The sequence below is a fragment of the Podarcis vaucheri genome (genome assembly GCF_965113315.1).
Source record: "Podarcis vaucheri genome assembly, chromosome: 10".
NCBI lineage: Eukaryota > Metazoa > Chordata > Lepidosauria > Squamata > Lacertidae > Podarcis > Podarcis vaucheri.
Genome location: NC_138748.1, coordinates 66,659,919 through 66,676,388, shown reverse-complemented (window position 1 = coordinate 66,676,388; position 16,470 = coordinate 66,659,919). Strand labels below are relative to the sequence as shown.

The window sequence follows — 16,470 nt, the reverse complement described above, 5'->3', positions numbered from 1 at the left end:
AATCTAGCATTTCTTAAATCCTTTGCATAATTACATTTAAGCCAATATATTTAATACACAACACAGATAGCCTCTTAAAAGGAATAAGGCCTTTTGTAAAGTAGAAAAGAAACTCAGTAAAAAGGAACACAGTAAAAACCGCTTTAAAAGAAGCCTCTTCCCCTGTTTACACTCCCCCCCTTCTCCAGCCAGTTGCTTTGTTTCCATGTGCTCTTCCCAACATTTATTGCCCTCTAACTTTCTCAGTTTAAGAAAGAAACAGCTTTAAAAAAAGACTTGCCAGCTAGATGCTTCTCCATTTGGTCTTTAACCTTGGAAAGAAGATCTGGCTCATTTTACTGGGAGGCACATTGGCATTATTTTACTATTTACTCATTCCTAATTATATTTATTTCTGCCTTTTTTATCTTCTGTAACATGTAGGGTCAGTGTCCTCGTTCTTAGCCTGTAATTTCAGCTTTTACGACTTTGAGAATTGTTTTCTGCTATCAATCAAAGGGGCCCCTTTGTCTAGGAAAAACATTGCCAGTGTTTTCTTAAGCAGCTGGTCTGCCTGGCATGAAACTTTTGAAAATCTAAGCTCTCTCTTTAATATACAAGTCCTGATCAAACATTAATAAAATGTAGGCTTATGCCTGATGCCTCATTCCCATTCTGTTGTTGTTGTTGTTGTTGTTGTTGTTGTTGTTGTTTATACCCTGCCCCTCTGACTGGGTTGCCCCAGCTACTCTGGGCAGCTTCCGACATATATAAAAACATAAAGGTAAAGGTAAAGGTACCCCTGCCCGAACGGGCCAGTCTTGACAGACTCTGGGGTTTGTGCGCCCATCTCACTCAAGAGGCCGGGGGCCAGCGCTGTCCGGAGACACTTCCGGGTCACGTGGCCAGCGTGACAAAGCTGCATCTGGCGAGCCAGCGCAGCACACGGAACGCCGTTTACCTTCCCGCTGGTAAGCGGTACCTATTTATCTACTTGCACCCGGGGGTGCTTTCGAACTGCTAGGTTGGCAGGCGCTGGGACCGAGCAGCGGGAGCGCACCCCGCCGCGGGGATTCGAACCGCCGACCTTTCGATCGGCAAGCCCTAGGCGCTGAGGCTTTTACCCACAGCGCCACCCGCGTCCCAGATATATATATATATATAATAAAAAAAACATAATAAAAACATAATAAAACACTAAACATTTAAAAACTTTCCTACACAGGGATGCTTTCAATTGTTTTCTAAAGGTTGTATAGTTACTTATCTCCTTGGCTCGGGGGTCACATAACTCCATTCCCTCCAACATTTCTCTGATGGAAATAGGGATGTCTTAGTCCATAACAACAACTTTATTATTTCTAATCTGCCCATCTGAGTTGCTGCAGCCACTCTGGGCGGCTTCTAACATATATAAAAACATTAAACATTCAAAAACTTCCCTATACAGGGCTGCCTTCAGATGGCTCGGGGATTGGATAACTCCACACCCGCCAACATTTCTCCGATGAAAATCGGGATGTCCTAAGGAAAAGCGGGACATTCCGGGATCAAGTCAGAAACCAGGATGGCTTCTGTAAATCTGGGACTGTCCCTGAAAAACAGAGATACAGTGGTACCTCGGGTTAAGTACTTAATTCATTCCGGATGTCCGTTCTTAACCTGAAACTGTTCTTAACCTGAAGCACCATTTAAGCTAATGGGGCCTCCTGCTGCCGCCGTGCCGCTGGAGTACGATTTCTGTTCTCATCCTGAAGCAAAGTTCTTAACCCAAGGTACTATTTCTGGGTTAGCAGAGTCTGTAACATAAAGCGTATATAACCTTTAGCGTATGTAACCCGAGGTACCACTGTACCTGGATGGTCTGGTTAGGCCAGAAAAAGTTGGTACCCAACAGAGCACTTGTAAAAGTGAAGCTACAGTGATACCTCCGGATGCGAACGGGATCCGTTCTGGAGCCCCATTCGCATCCTGAAGCGAACGCAACCCACGTCTGCGCGTGCGCAGGTCGCGATTCGCTGCTTCCGCGCATGCGCGTTACGTCATTTTGAGTGCCTGTGCATGCGCAAGAGGCAGAGCGCAACCCGAAAAGGCTTAACCTGATGCGACTTCAACCTGAGGTATAACTGGATATACTGCAGCATCCAGGACTTTCTAAGGGGTTGGAAACTTGGACACCAAGACTCAAGTACTCTTTGGTGGGAGAATCCCACCTTGCCTCATGGGTGGGCCTGAAGTCCAGGACCCCATTCTCACAGGGGCCAACCAGATGTCTATAGGAAGCCCAGAAGCAGAGGTGGAACGCAACAGCGCTCTCGCTTTGACACACTGGTATGAAAAGCAACCACCCAATATTTTGATTGGGAGTGTCCACCGAGACCACTTAACACCGGTCTTGAAAGACTTACACTGGCTCGCTGTACGTTTCCGAGCACAATTCAAAGTGTTGCTGCTGACCTTTGAAGCCCTAAACGGCCTCAGGCCCAGTATACCTGAAGGAGTGTCTCCATCCCCATCATTCAGCCCAGACACTGAGGTCCAGCGCCGAGGGCCTTCTGGTGGTTCCCTTGCTGCGAGAAGTGAGGTTACAGGGAACCAGGCAGAGGGCCTTCTCGGTAGTGGCGCCCGCCCCGTGGAACGCCCTCCCATTGGATGTCGAGGAAATAAACAACTATCTGACTTTTAGAAGACATCTGAAGGCAGCCCTGTTTAGGGAAGTTTTTAATGTTTGATGTTTTATTGTGTTTTTAATATTCTGTTGGGAGCTGCCCAGAGTGGCTGGGGAAACCCAACCAAATGGGCGGGGTATACATAATTTATTATTATTATTATTATTATTATTATTATTATTACTACTACTACTACTACTACTTTGTCATTAAAAATGTTTCACATCAATTAAAATGTAAGTAAGTCCTTGGCATCAGTCATGGGTTCCCCGTGCACAGACTACCAGCCAGCTGTTCAGAATGAAAATAAAGATTGTGATCTACTACACGTCAACATGGTTGTTGTTTTTCTCCTCCAAGGTCAGAATAAAAGTGTTTAATGAACACCAGGGTGGAACCTTGTATTTCTTTTCAAACCCCATAGGATCAAGGAATCCTTTCTTTTTATTTCTATATTCCTGCATCATGCCCTGCTGTTTCTGTTTTATTTTATGCTGTTTGTTTGAAGAATTTACCGTACATGCCACTTAACTACAATCATCCCTTCGCCGTGTTCGAGAAACACAATATAGGAAAAGGGTTGAAAATATGAATGTCAAACTTCGGCAAAAATGCCTGCTGAAATAAGCTCTGCAGCAGGCAGTGGAAGTTCAACCGGGAGTGCCATGAAGTTGGACCCACAATCCCAATGGATATGAACCGTACATGGGGGAATCGCCAGCAATAACTCCTCTGAAGATCCCAGCGATCAGGCAGAGAAGTAAGGGATTAGGTGGTCCTTGAGGTATCCTGGACTTGTTGTTAAGGGGCCTTGTAAACAACCTTGAATCTCACCTGGTACAATTTGGGCAGCCAGTGCAAGCTTTTGAGCACCAGAATTATTGAGTTAAGAGGTTTCACCTCCTCCATGGGAGCTGGGGCCACCAGACCTCCAGATTTTATTATGTCTCCAGGTTTACCTGACCCACAGCCCACCTTCGGGTGGCAGGCAGAGGGCTTGACTCAGGGGTCAGCAAACTTTTTCAGTAAGGGGCCAGTCCACTGTCCCTCAGACCTGGTGGGGGGCCGGACTATATTTTGAAAGAAAAAATAATGAACGAATTTCTGTGCCCCACAAATAACCCAGAGATGCATTTTAAATAAAAGCACACATTCTACTCATGTAAAAACACCAGGCAGGCCCCACAAATAACCCAGAGGTGCATTTTAAATAAAAGGACACATTCTTCTCATGTGAAAACACGCTGATTCCCGGACTGTCCGTGGGTTGGATTGAGAAGGCGATTGGGCCGGATCCTGCCCCCGGGCCTTAGTTTGCCTACCCATGGCTTGACTCTTCAGGTGGATATATAATAATAAGACACAGGTGACGCTGTGGTTTAAACCGCTGAGTCTCTTGGGCTTGCAGGTTTGAATCCCCGCGACAAAGTAATAATAATAATAATAATAATAATTTTATTATTTCTACCCTGCCCATCTGGCTTCCGTTACTCTGTCCCAGCTCCTGCCAACCTAGCAGTTTGAAAGCATGCCAGTGCAAGTAAATAAATAGGGAAGGTAAATGGCATGACGGGAAGGTAAATGGCATTTCCGTGCGCTCTGGTTTCCGTCACGGTGTTCTGTTGCGCCAGTAGCGGTTAAGTCATGCTGGCCACATGACCTGGAACGCTGCCTGTGGACAAACGCCGGCTCCCTCGGCCTGAAAGCAAGATGAGCACCACGACCCCATAGTCGCCTTTGACTGGACTTAACCGTCCACTGTCCTTTACCTTTTTATATATATAGTATAATAAAAATGATATAGACATTATGTACACAGCTTGCAAGCTTCAGCCCAGCAGGAGCTAGCTGCAAATGATAGCAAAACATTATATATACACATTGCAATTATTTGCAAAACTGCTTTGGGAATTGGGGGCTGGTGGGGAAGAAAGTGCTGTGTTGGTGATGTCCCAGATGCTAGCCAGTCCCCATGGTCCTCAGCCAGGATTTCTCCAGATCAAATCTGAAACACACCCAAAAGCTACAGAGCAGGTTTTCTGTTTGTTTGTTTCTGAGTTTGTGCCCGGAAGAAGTTCCATTTGGAGTAGATCAGGTGAAACTAGCCTTAACAGATCTAGAGAGATGTTACACCTGTCTTAACACGGTTGTCAATGAAAGCCAAGGCACTGTTTGCTTTTCTGTGCAATGGCTCTGCAGTCATTCATATTATCTTGCTCTCATTCTCTCTCTCTCACACACACACATGCTCTCAACCGTTTTCAGTCTCTGAGTAACCTTTGGTCTTGTAAACACCATCAAAAGTGGACATAACTCAGTTATTGCAGCATAACTGATAATGTAAACAAGCCCCAAAGTAGCTTGCATGACTCTACCAGGCAGAGCGTGTGATACACTGGTGTCCCCTTTCATGATCGGAAGTTCTTGCCAAAACATACAGATGAGTTCAGCTGTCAGAAAGGGATCGAATATCCCTACTAGGAGGGTGAGACAGAGAGCATAAAAGCAGCGTTTCATCCTCACCTCCTCCCTGAAATGCTATTTTTCTAAGTGCAAATAACTTCTTTTAATATAGAGGAGGCGCATCTGGTTGTGCAAGTATTTATTTATTTTATTTTATATTTCTTCTTTTTTAAAGATTTTTATTGATACAGCAAGAAACAAGAAAAAAACACAAATACCAAATTACACACGGGAATAACCATAGACACATAATTTTCTTAGCAAACAATAAAACATATATTGGTCTTAACACTAAAGACCCAACCTCCCGTCTACTCCATATTTCATATTAAAAGGTAAAGGTAAAGGTATTTCATATTACTTATTGCCAATTCACACTTTTATCATAATTAAACTTTTTCTTAATATATCTAATTTCTTATATCTACCTTGCAACTATTACTGAAGTTCCTCGAATGCTGCAACAGAATTTAAACTACTTATATTTATTTTTCAGATATTCTTTGAAAACCTCCCATTTTGAAACAAATTCCTGTTTTGATTTATTCTTTATTTTTTCTGATAGACCGTCTAATTCGGCATATTCTGTCAGCTTTTGGATCCAATCTTGTATAGAGGGGATTTCATGACTCTTCCATTTTGCCGCGATCAGAACTCTGCGGTTGTGCAAGTATTTATTAAGCAGCACAGCAGAGCTGCAGGTTTATTAACTCGGCGAAGACCACTTTCAGGCATCAGGGGGGAAAACCGTGATGCAAACTTCCCAGGCTGACAGATTTTGGTTTCCTCAAACGACACCGGTGGAAGGCAGAGGGTGCCAGGAGAAAAATGCTCTGGGAAGGGGACGTCTCTGACATTAAAGGAAAACCGAAGATGAGCTTAACGCCATACTCTACAGGAGTATTTTCTGTAGCTGAAACCTCCTTGTACACACCTCTCGCCTTCTCCTAGAAAAACAGCTTAAGGCAGGGCTCCAGGACATATGGCTCTCCAGCAGTTGTTGGGGCTTCAACTCCCGTGACCATCAGCCATGTTGGTTGTGGATGATGGGTGTTGGAGTCCCATTAACATAGGGAAGGCCAGAGGCTCCCTATATCTTGGGCAAAAAAAATGAGAGGCACAAATACAAGATGGGTGACACCTGGCTTGAGAGCAGTACATGTGAAAAGGATCTAGGAGTCTTGGTTGACCACAAACTTGACATGGGCCAACAGTGTGACGCGGCAGCTAAAAAAGCCAATGCAATTCTGGGCTGCATCAATAGGAGTATAGCATCTAGATCAAGGGAAGTAATAGTGCCACTGTATTCTGCTCTGGTCAGACCACACCTGGAGTACTGTGTCCAGTTCTGGGCACCACAATTCAAGAAGGACACTGACAAACTGGAACGTGTCCAGAGGAGGGCAACCAAAATGGTCAAAGGCCTGGAAACGATGCCTTATGAGGAACGGCTAAGGGAGCTGGGCATGTTTAGCCTGGAGAAGAGGAGGTTAAGGGGTGATATGATAGCCATGTTCAAATATATAAAAGGATGTCACATAGAGGAGGGAGAAAGGTTGTTTTCTGCTGCTCCGGAGAAGCGGACACGGAACAATGGATCCAAACTACAAGAAAGAAGATTCCACCTAAACATTAGGAAGAACTTCCTGACAGTAAGAGCTGTTTGACAGTGGAATTTGCTGCCAAGGAGTGTGGTGGAGTCTCCTACTTTGGAGGTCTTTAAGCAGAGGCTTGACAACCATATGTCAGGAGTGCTCTGATGGTGTTTCCTGCTTGGCAGGGGGTTGGACTCGATGGCCCTTGTGGTCTCTTCCAACTCTATGATTCTATGATCTCACTGTGTTAAAGACACACAAGGGCAACTCCCATTCACTTAAATGAAGGACAAGATAAGTTCGCTGTGGACACTGGGCCCCTTGTTAACCAGCGGAAGGGGCCGCCACTTGGATTTCCCAGCACCTCAGGCTTCAAAATATCTTGGGCCAGGACTGTACTGTGTTGAATCCATGACTTTTGAGGGCCTCGTGGCACAATTTTCCAGATTTCTCTTTTTTCCTCTGGCTTCTGACTCAACACTTTTCCAGGTAATTTGTTTTCTTTCTTTTTTTTCGCACCGCCACTGAGGAAAGAGGAACGCAACTAAATAGGCTCAGAAGGCAGGGCTGAAATGGTTTTATAACAAGCCCTCTTATTTATTTATTTTATTTTTGGCTGCGGAGGGGATGGCAGCAACAGCAGCAGCAGCAACAACAACAATCCGTCCAAGAGCCTCCAAAACACTGCGAGCAAAAGGGGGGAAAAAAATATCCAAAACGAGATTCTGTTTTTTCTTTTTCTTTTAAAGGGACGCATTGTTTTGTTTTCCTCTTTCCCTTCTTGGCTGAAACCTGAAATGCTTTGGCTTGAGAGGATAAGATAAAGCTGTGCAGATCAGCCGGCGAAGCCCTGGCTATGAATCATTTGCTGCTGCTGCTGCGGCTGCTGTTGCCTTGCTCCCTGCCAATCTCCCACCATCCTAGGGAAAACTCAGGGAGTCCTAGAAATCACAGCGTTGTCTCTCCTCTCTCTCTCTCCTCTATTGAAGTCCTCTCGGCAGCAGAAGCACCCCTGGAGCACCTCGAAGTTCATCTGGGCTGCCGGCTGTCTTCTCTCTGGCTGGCATTTCTTCCGCCACGCTCTAATCCTGCACTGATCTTGTGATCAGGTAATTCTCTCCTCTGACCACTGGATATGACGCAGCAAAATTATTGAGAATGGGGATGTGGGAAGCAGCTTTGGCCTGGCTGTGCTTCTCCAAGGCTTAATTTGCTTTCGTGACCTTGCTTAAGGGTGTTTTAAAAGCCTCCCATTTAAAAGAACAGAGAGAGAAGATGAATAAGCAACTTTGCAGCTTCCCTTTCCCTTGTCGTCAAGGAAAAGCTGAACAGGCAGCTATCACAGAACGATAGGAAATTCTCCCTTACTGCAGCGCCTCGAGTTTCAAGACCCAGTGGGCCTTTCCAAACATATCAGCATGTTTACATTACATAACACGGTGAATTCAATAATAATAATATTATTATAATTTTTTATTTGTACCCGGTCCTCCCTGGCTGGAGCCGGGCTCAGGGCAGCTAACATCATAAAACTAACACAGTATACAAAGAACGTAAGAACATAAGAACAGGCAATCAATTAATTAAAATACATCTTAAAATTAGTTCAGAGCAAATTAAAATCTGGACAGATGGCAGTGCATGGGTAAAATTGAGAGTGGTTAATATTCTCTAGGGCCAGCTGTTACCACTGGTCTTATAAAGGACCTGTGAACTTGCTAGGAGGCCTCTTTAATTCTGGTTCTTATACAGAAAGAAAAGAATCAGACTGAACCCTGACCAAAGGCCTGGCGGAACAGCTCCGTCTTGCAGACCCTGTGGAAAGATGTCAAATCCTGCAGGGCCCTGGTCTCTTGTGAGAGAGCGTTCCACCAGGCTGGGGCCACGGCCAAAAAGGCCCTGACTCTGGTCGAGGCCAGTCTAATCTCCCTGGGGCCTGGGATCTTCAGGGTGTTATTATCTGCAGACCTTAAGGTCCTCCGTGGGGCATACCAGGAGAGGCTGTCCTGTAGGTACGAGGGTCCTAGGCTAGGAAAATGAAACTGTCATCTGCCATGGATGCTTGACCATCTGCTATGGATGCTTGAGCTGAGATTTCTGCATTGTAGGGGGGTTGGACTAGATGACCGACCCTCGGGGTCCCTTCCAATACAATTCTGTGGTTCTAGTTTAACCATCTCGGTTGTTCCTCCACTACCTGGGGACAAGATGGAGCCTTGAAGAACTTTGCTAGGGGGAACATAGATGCTCTGCAGAACTGCCAGCCGTCCGCACTGTGATGGCCTGGGACTTGGGCTCGGACTCGGAACCAGAGGAGACTCAGTCTGCACCAGATCCTTTGCCTCGGGCATCATCTGAACCAAGTCTGGGGCCCGATCCTGAAGAGTCCCAGTCTGCACAGGTTCACCTGCAACAAACACCAGCTGGGCCGAGTCAGGGGCCTGATCCTGCCCTGGCTCCAGATGTGGGGATCACCTCATTGCCTCCAGCTGGGCCATCACTTACAGCTGCTCCACTACCGGTTTGGTCAGGGGAGGCTGAGGTGGCCCCTGGGTCTAGTAACCCACCAACGTCTCCTGAGCTGCAGAGACTCAGGTCTGAGAGAAGGAGAGACCTGAGTACTCACAGGAGGAGTGCTTGCCTTCGGGTGAAACAGGGAGGTGAGTCGCCGGGGGATCAGGACCGGCTGTTACCCCACAAAGATAAAAGGCTGTCGGACCCCGCCCCAGGTTGCAGGAGCAACATTGCTGTATTCTAGATCCTGCCTGAGATCCTGTACCTGTCCTTGCCTGGTTTCCTGCCTTGGCCCTGTCGGACTGATTCCCAGCAGAACCTTTGGATTCTGGACCGGTCTTGGACCTCATTTCACGGGTTACTCCCGGGCGCAGCACTTGCATGCTCTAGGATTGCCCTTCGAGGACAAAACAGAACCACACACTAGTTGGTTCTATGAACACCTGCTAGGCCACCTAGCTGCATACCCAACACCTCATGTTCTGCCAACCACAATGAAAACCACTGGAAGTTCCAACTGGATGAACAGAATACAGTTTCCCACCAAGTGCAGATACAGACTCTAGTAAAAAGCAAACTCTCTGTTTACTACCTGACTGCAGGAGAAATCGGTCTTCTTCATCTGGGCCCAGGATGTCAGTAATGCTTAGGCTGGAACCTTCTCCAAATTGTTTGGGGTGGCAAACCATTACACACTTATCTGGGAATTAGTCTCATTGAACTTAGTGGGACTTATTTCTGCTGAGGCATGCATATGATTTTGTGCTGCTAGTTTGGTGCAAATTATTGAAAACAATTCTCCTGAAATGGGTGGGGTGAAAATTATACTTTTTTTTTATAGGTGGTGCATACACCACAGCAGAAATCATCACAGGGAAAAATGCATTCCCTGTCCCGGTTTAAGGAGAAGTGGATTGCAGGAGAGGCAACTATCTGTTAGTCCACATTGCATCAGGTAAAACCATACATATCTCTGGCTCTCACACGCTTCCCAAATCTAGTATGTTCCAGATGTTGTTCAACTTAATATCTGAGCATTTGCTATGCTGCCTGGAGCTAATGAGAATCTGAGTCCAAAACCCATGAGGGGCACCACGTTGGGGAATGCTGATCCTAAATGCTTTTGTGGAAAAGATTCAGGGATTAAATGTAGCACCTACAGTCCAATCCTATATATGCCTACTCTGAAACAAGCGCAATTGAACTCAGTGAGGCTTACTCCCAGGTAAATGGGTAAAGGGCTGCAAACTTGGGGTCACTCTTTTGCTGTAAGGAGATGGGACAAAAATGGTTCTTCCCTCTAACTGTCCAAAGTCCAGCACTGACTCGTGTTGAAGAAGACCGAATATCTTAATAACTGTCACACGATGTAGTTTTTCTACAGCCATGCCTGCCAAAAATATGAAAAAGTCATGTAATGTGATAGTCTCATTTCTCCCACTAATAACATACTTAGTCTTCCTCAGTGCCAACCGCCAATACATCTGCCATAATGTATACACATTTTAAATTGAAAAATAATGACGTTATTTGCTGCCACAGGGGCGCAGAACGAGGAATCTTGCTGATAGGGTTCAGCATGGTTCTCTTCATGAGGTTTAATTGTGTGTATGTGTTTATGTGTTGTTATGTGACTCGATGCAATTAGGGTTATGGGCTGAATCAACACGAAATTTCCCGACCTAGTTCCACTTGGCCTCTTTGTTTGCTCAGCAGATATGGGGTCAAGTCAATGCAAGCAGAACATTGGCGTGGTAGAGTTGAGAGCGCGATCCGAGATCTCTGCAATGGCCTTCCTTGCAGCTTTTGAGGCCTGCACAATGGCAGCCTCTTTGCTTACGGCCCAGCAGCTGAAGATCTGGAGGGAGAGAGAGAGAGATTCTGACTCCACCAAGCAGTTTAGGAAGTGGACCACCTCTCCCCTTTCAACACATTATTTCAGCAGAGCAGAGTCAACTTCAGCACCACTGTAGGAACAGCAACAGCGCGACTGATCTCCCGCACAGATCAGCCGACCCTCGCCCCATACGCTTTCCGCAGCACAGGGATTTCGGCAAGCAAGATTTCTGTCCGCTGTGTTTCCCAAGCTTTTGATACTTGGGGCATTTTTTTAAAATATGGAGGAAAATTTGAGGCATGCCTACGCTCAGAAAGATGCACGCAGATTTTCCTCAACCCTCTCTCCTCATCCTTGTGACTAGGGGAAAGTTGTCTTCTCCTTACTAATCAGTCAAGGCTCAGGGACGAGGCAGTGCTTTCTGGGCAGGTGAGATGCTGCCGAGATTCTCTCATGCCTTTCAGTTGCACTGGAAATCCAAGTGACACTCCCCATATACTGGCAAGAGGCTAGGGAGGGAATCAGTGTTGCACCAGGCCTAGCTTTTCCAATGATCATACTGCTGTGGGTGAATTATGACAAGCCAGCTTAGTTTTTCAAGTCACATTTTTTTACTCCTCTTGCATCTCTGAGTTCCCCAGCACAGAATTTGGGAATGGGAATGTCTTAGTGGGTGCGAGAGAGTGTGCTGGGTGCTTGGAAAAAGTAGGGTTCAGAAATAACAATACGTTAAGTGGAAGGGGTCAATACATTAATTGGAATGGGACGCGGGTGGCGCTGTGGGTTAAACTAGGACTTGCCGATCAGAAGGTCAGCGGTTCGAATCCCCGCGACAGGGTGATCTCCCGTTGCTCGCTCCCAGCTCCTGCCAACCTAGCAGTTCGAAAGCACACCAGTGCAAGTAGATAAATAGGTACCACTCCGGCGGGAAGGTAAACGGCTTTTACGTGCGCCGCTCTGGTTTGCCAGAAGCGGCTTAGTCATGCTGGCCACATGACCCGGAAGCTGTACACCGGCTCCCTTGGCCAATAAAGCGAGATGAGTGCCGCAACCCCAGAGTCGCTCACGACTGGACCTGATGGTCAGGGGTCCCTTTACTCTTTACCCTTTAAGTGGAAGGGAGACATTTTGTTTCAGAAGCGTCACTGAACCTTCCAGCTGCCTGCTCAGCGCAAAAGTCTAATTAGCTAAATAGCCTCATTGTGGGAACTTAAAACACATTGTGGAGATGGAGAAATTTGGATAAACAAGAGAGGTATTAACCTAGTACTGAAACAGGTTGTTGTTGTTGTCGCTGTGATCAACAGAAAAAGTCTTACAGTATGAGACAACTCATAGAATCCAATAAACAAACAGCAGCTTAGGAATTTAGGCTTACATCACATGGGACCATAGTAAACACTTATCATCAAATTAATATTTTTGCATAATGCAATGCATTACTGTAACCCTTAACAGTTTGTAATTTTGACATCGTTTCCCCAAGTCTCGATAACGTGGCACTTTGCTGTTGCCCATACTCTTACAAAACCCTTTTATTTTTTGTTACATTTCCAAATGTGATTGCTAATATTTCTCAAAGGCATGAGAGTTAAATAATATAGGTCTGCTTCAAAATATTTCTCTGGGATAACATATTTTACATAGTTTAACAGAAATATTAATGGGTCCACATTTTCTAGGGACCTGGATAATGAAGTTCTGATTATTTGTTTATATCAAGAAACCAGGTATTTCCTCAAGCTTATGATAAGAAGATGTTTGGTGATTTAAAAGGATTTCCAAACCTCTTACTGTATATAGCATATGTGCAATATAAAACCAATGCCCATTAAAACAGAAAAACAACAACCTAAAATAATAAAGCAATGGTACAAAAACTGATAAAAGTGAACAAAACAAAACCAGAAGATTCAAACACATAAAATACATCGTTTTGATCTTAAGGGTCAGGGAAAGCCTAGGCTAAAAAACAAGCCTTTACTAGACCCCTGAAGCAAGTAATAGTTGCAGCTTCATTTATGGCAAAGGGAAGGGCAACCCACAGTACAGAAAATGAATGTTTTGGGGTCACTACCCTATGATATTCTGTGGGGTGCGGTGCCACAAGCAGAATTTCCCTAGATGTTCTAAATGATTTTACAGGCAGCATCTAATTGATGGCTCATATAATTAGTCCCCATGCTACCACTCCGAAGTAGATCATGATTCCCATTTTACATCAAAACAAGGCTGAGACTGGGAGACAGGTTCAAATCCATGAAACAAACCCATGGCTGTGTTGGGACTGAAAGATAGTTTCTCCATGCCTATATGGCTTGAAACCGAACTGATTGGCCTCATCACTTGCATCAACCAGTGAGCATTAATGTGTGAGCAGACAAGGACGAAAATAATTTATGCTTGATGTGGGCTTCCTGTAGGCATCCGGTTGGCTGGACTAGATGGGTCTCTTAACCCAATCACACAGGGGATATTAATGTTCAATCCATGGTTTTAATTGTGGGCTTGCAAAGACAGACAAACAAGTCATCAGTTGATGCTGAGAGCATATGTCTGAAGTCTCTAAACCAGAGACAGCCAAAATGATGCCTCCAGATTATGCCCCTCTAAACCATGGGGATAAACCAGGTTCAAGTTTCAGTTCAGGTCTATAAACCACGCACCGGATGGCCCAGAGAAGAGAGGGCACACATTTCTTGACTTTATGAGCCTGCATTAAAACAAAACTATCGACTGCGAGATGCATTCTACAGAAGACGTTTTGCGGAGCACATCTTCCAGGTCCCATCTGCTTCAGGCTGTAACTTCTCTCCCCCTTTCTTTCGACACAAACAAGTTTTTCCTCCTTCCTCGTTTCTGCTTCTGTCAGCACTGCAAAGGCCCGAGACAGCTGCGGAAGAGCGAAGCTGCATTTTCTTTATGCCAGAAAGCACCTTTTCCCGAGTTGCTCAGAGGGGCTGTGCTGAGACCCTGTGCAAACCCTGTGGCAAACTGAGTGATGCTGATACCTAGCAAGCAGAACCCAGACAGGTTTTTGTTTTGGGTGAAAAACAAACAACCCATTTACTCCTATTTCCCATCAGTTGTTGTTGTTATGGTAATAACCATTATCATCATCATCATCCTCATTGCATTACTCCACAGGATAATAATGCATTCTCCCCCATCAATTCCGTTTTACTTGTTAACTTTTGGGGAAGCTATTCCTGCTGCTTAAAGAGACCCCCTAGCATCCAATTCTCCAGGTGCCCCCCCCTTTTGCAAATGTGCTTGCTCATTACTGTACACCAGTGGCGTAGCGTGGGTTGTCAGCACCCGGGGCAAGGCAAGTAATTTGCGCCCCCTAACCCGTGGATTTGCGTCCCCTAACCCTAACCCCCAGATGTTGCGCCCGGTGCGTCCGCGCCCCCCCGCACCCCCCCCCCCGCTACGCCACTGCTGTACACCTCTTCTCTTGCTTTTTGGGAAAGGCACCTGCGCCGGATTCCTCCTGGTGCCTCTCCTGTTTCTGATCTCGGTGTGGTCCCCCCCCCCCTTGTTGTTGTTCCTTGTTTTCCTCCGGACAAAACTTGGTGATGCCGGTGGTCTGTTGCAAACAGCCCGGCGTGTTGCGTCGGCGGGGGTTAGGCGAGATGATGGTGTGGTTTGGGGCTTCTGGGTTGGTGTTTTGGCTTTTTCCTTTTTTTTTTTTTTTGGCTCGCTGCTGCTGCCGCCGCTGCAGAGTCACGTGGGAGTCCCCGAAGTTTCCATAGCGAGGCCTCTCGGCGTCACATGATGGCCACGATATAATGAAACAACATTGTAGCGAGGGAAGCAGTGCCCGAGCGCCGGGCGGCGGCGAGAGAGAGGCGCGCGGGGCGCCGCCGGCGCGCACGGGGAGGCGGAGAAAGTTCTCGGGCGCGCCGGCAGCAGCAGCAGCCCTGGGAACCCGGTGCGGCTTCGGCTGAAGGGGCGTCGCTACGGGTTAAAAGGCAGCAAGCAGCAGAGCCGGCCAACCCCGCTTTCTTCCCAGCCCGGAGCGAGAGGAACTTTGCGCGCCAGCCTGCGTGGGAATTGCACCTGCTCCGGGCCGGAGAGAGTGCGCGCCTGGCCATCATAGGATTGGAAGAGATCCCGAGGATCGTCTAGTCCAGCCCCCTGCAATGCTGGGAAAAAGGGGTCCGCGTGGGTTTGGAAATTTTTGCTTGGGGGGGGGAATTATTTCCTTCTCTCTCCCCCCCCTCCTTTTTTCATCTTCTTTGGGAAGAAGAAGAAGACCCGCGCCTGGATCGCGAATGTGAGTTTATTTATAGGGAGGATTTGTTGTTGGGGGGGGGGGGCAAGGATTGAGGAGAAGGCAAAGATGCGCATCCCCGGGCAAGGAAGGATGGCGCTCGGCGTTGGGTCCTTTTCCGAGACGCTGCGTTTTCGTTTCGCCGCCTCTTCTTGGCACTGCCCGGTCCCCGTCCCCCCCGGCTCTGCTAGGAAGGCAGAGCGAAGGCCGGGCTGTTCTTTTAAAAGAATTCTCTTTCCTATTTTTGTTTTGTAAAAGAGGCGATCGCGCCATGGTGGCGGTGGCGCTGCTCGGCGGGCGCTGCTTCCGCGCGGGGCTCCGGGCGCACCGGGCTCGGCGGGCGCCCCTCCTGCGGGCGGCGTGGCGTTCGTGCGTGCGCCTCGCCCCCCCCCGCGATGTCCGCATTCCAGCTAATGTTGCGCAGATAAAATTCAAACTTGAGGTAAACAGAGGAGGAGGAGGGGCGGGAGGGAGGGAGGTTGTTTCCATCCTTAGATCCCACCTCCTCCTCCTCCCAGGCGGAAACACCTCCCGGTTCAAGAGATGAGAACAGTCCCCAGATCTCCTCCAACCCCATCCATCCCTAGATTCCTTCACTTCTTAGGTGGGCAAGGGCTCCAGCTGATACCCGGAACTCTCCACCCAGGGGTGAAAGAGCAGGTGTCTTTGCAACGCCAGGTTTAACAAGTTTAACAACCCAAGACACCTCCAACGTTGGGCTTGCTTTTTGTTTACCATTTGGAAAACGCCATGCTCCTATCCCGGTTAGCCGCAAAACATCTTTTCTCCAAGGAAAGGGGTATTGCAACCTCTCTAACCTCCCCATATTAAAACACCCAGGTTTTATAATCAGCCAGAGCAGTGTTTTTGTACAGGGGAATGGAGTAGTCAGTAGGACTTGCCGGCAGTTATCTTGCTTGCACTCCTGACAACAACCTTGCAGGGTACGCCAGTGTCGCTGTGCTTGCGTTGCAGTTCGGTGTGGAGGCGGTAAGAGGGGAGGGGGTTGTCCCTGAGGCCTACGGGTGAGTTTCTAGTAGAGGAGGAAACGCTCCCTCCTTGCTTCATGGCACAATCCAGGGGCGAAACACGGCTTTATTTCACCCAGGTCAAAGACTCCAGTTTGGGGGGCACCCC

The 16,470-nt window shown here is 47.2% G+C and overlaps 1 protein-coding gene across 11 annotated transcripts in view; it reads left to right on the top strand.

Moving 5' to 3' along the window:
- Positions 1-4,910: 4,910 nt before the first annotated feature.
- Positions 4,911-16,470, top strand: part of LOC309541425 (endonuclease domain-containing 1 protein-like) — a 157,928-nt gene continuing 146,368 nt past the window's right edge. For 5 of the 11 annotated variants that reach the window (XM_082239274.1, XM_082239285.1, XM_082239284.1 and 2 more), the window contains exon 1: positions 14,891-15,336. The gene's annotated coding sequence lies outside the window, so the exon portion shown is untranslated. Of the gene's footprint in view, positions 4,921-14,890; positions 15,337-16,224; positions 16,359-16,470 lie in introns of those variants that run through there. The other 6 variants (XM_082239278.1, XM_082239277.1, XM_082239276.1 and 3 more) reach the window with 4 other exon arrangements.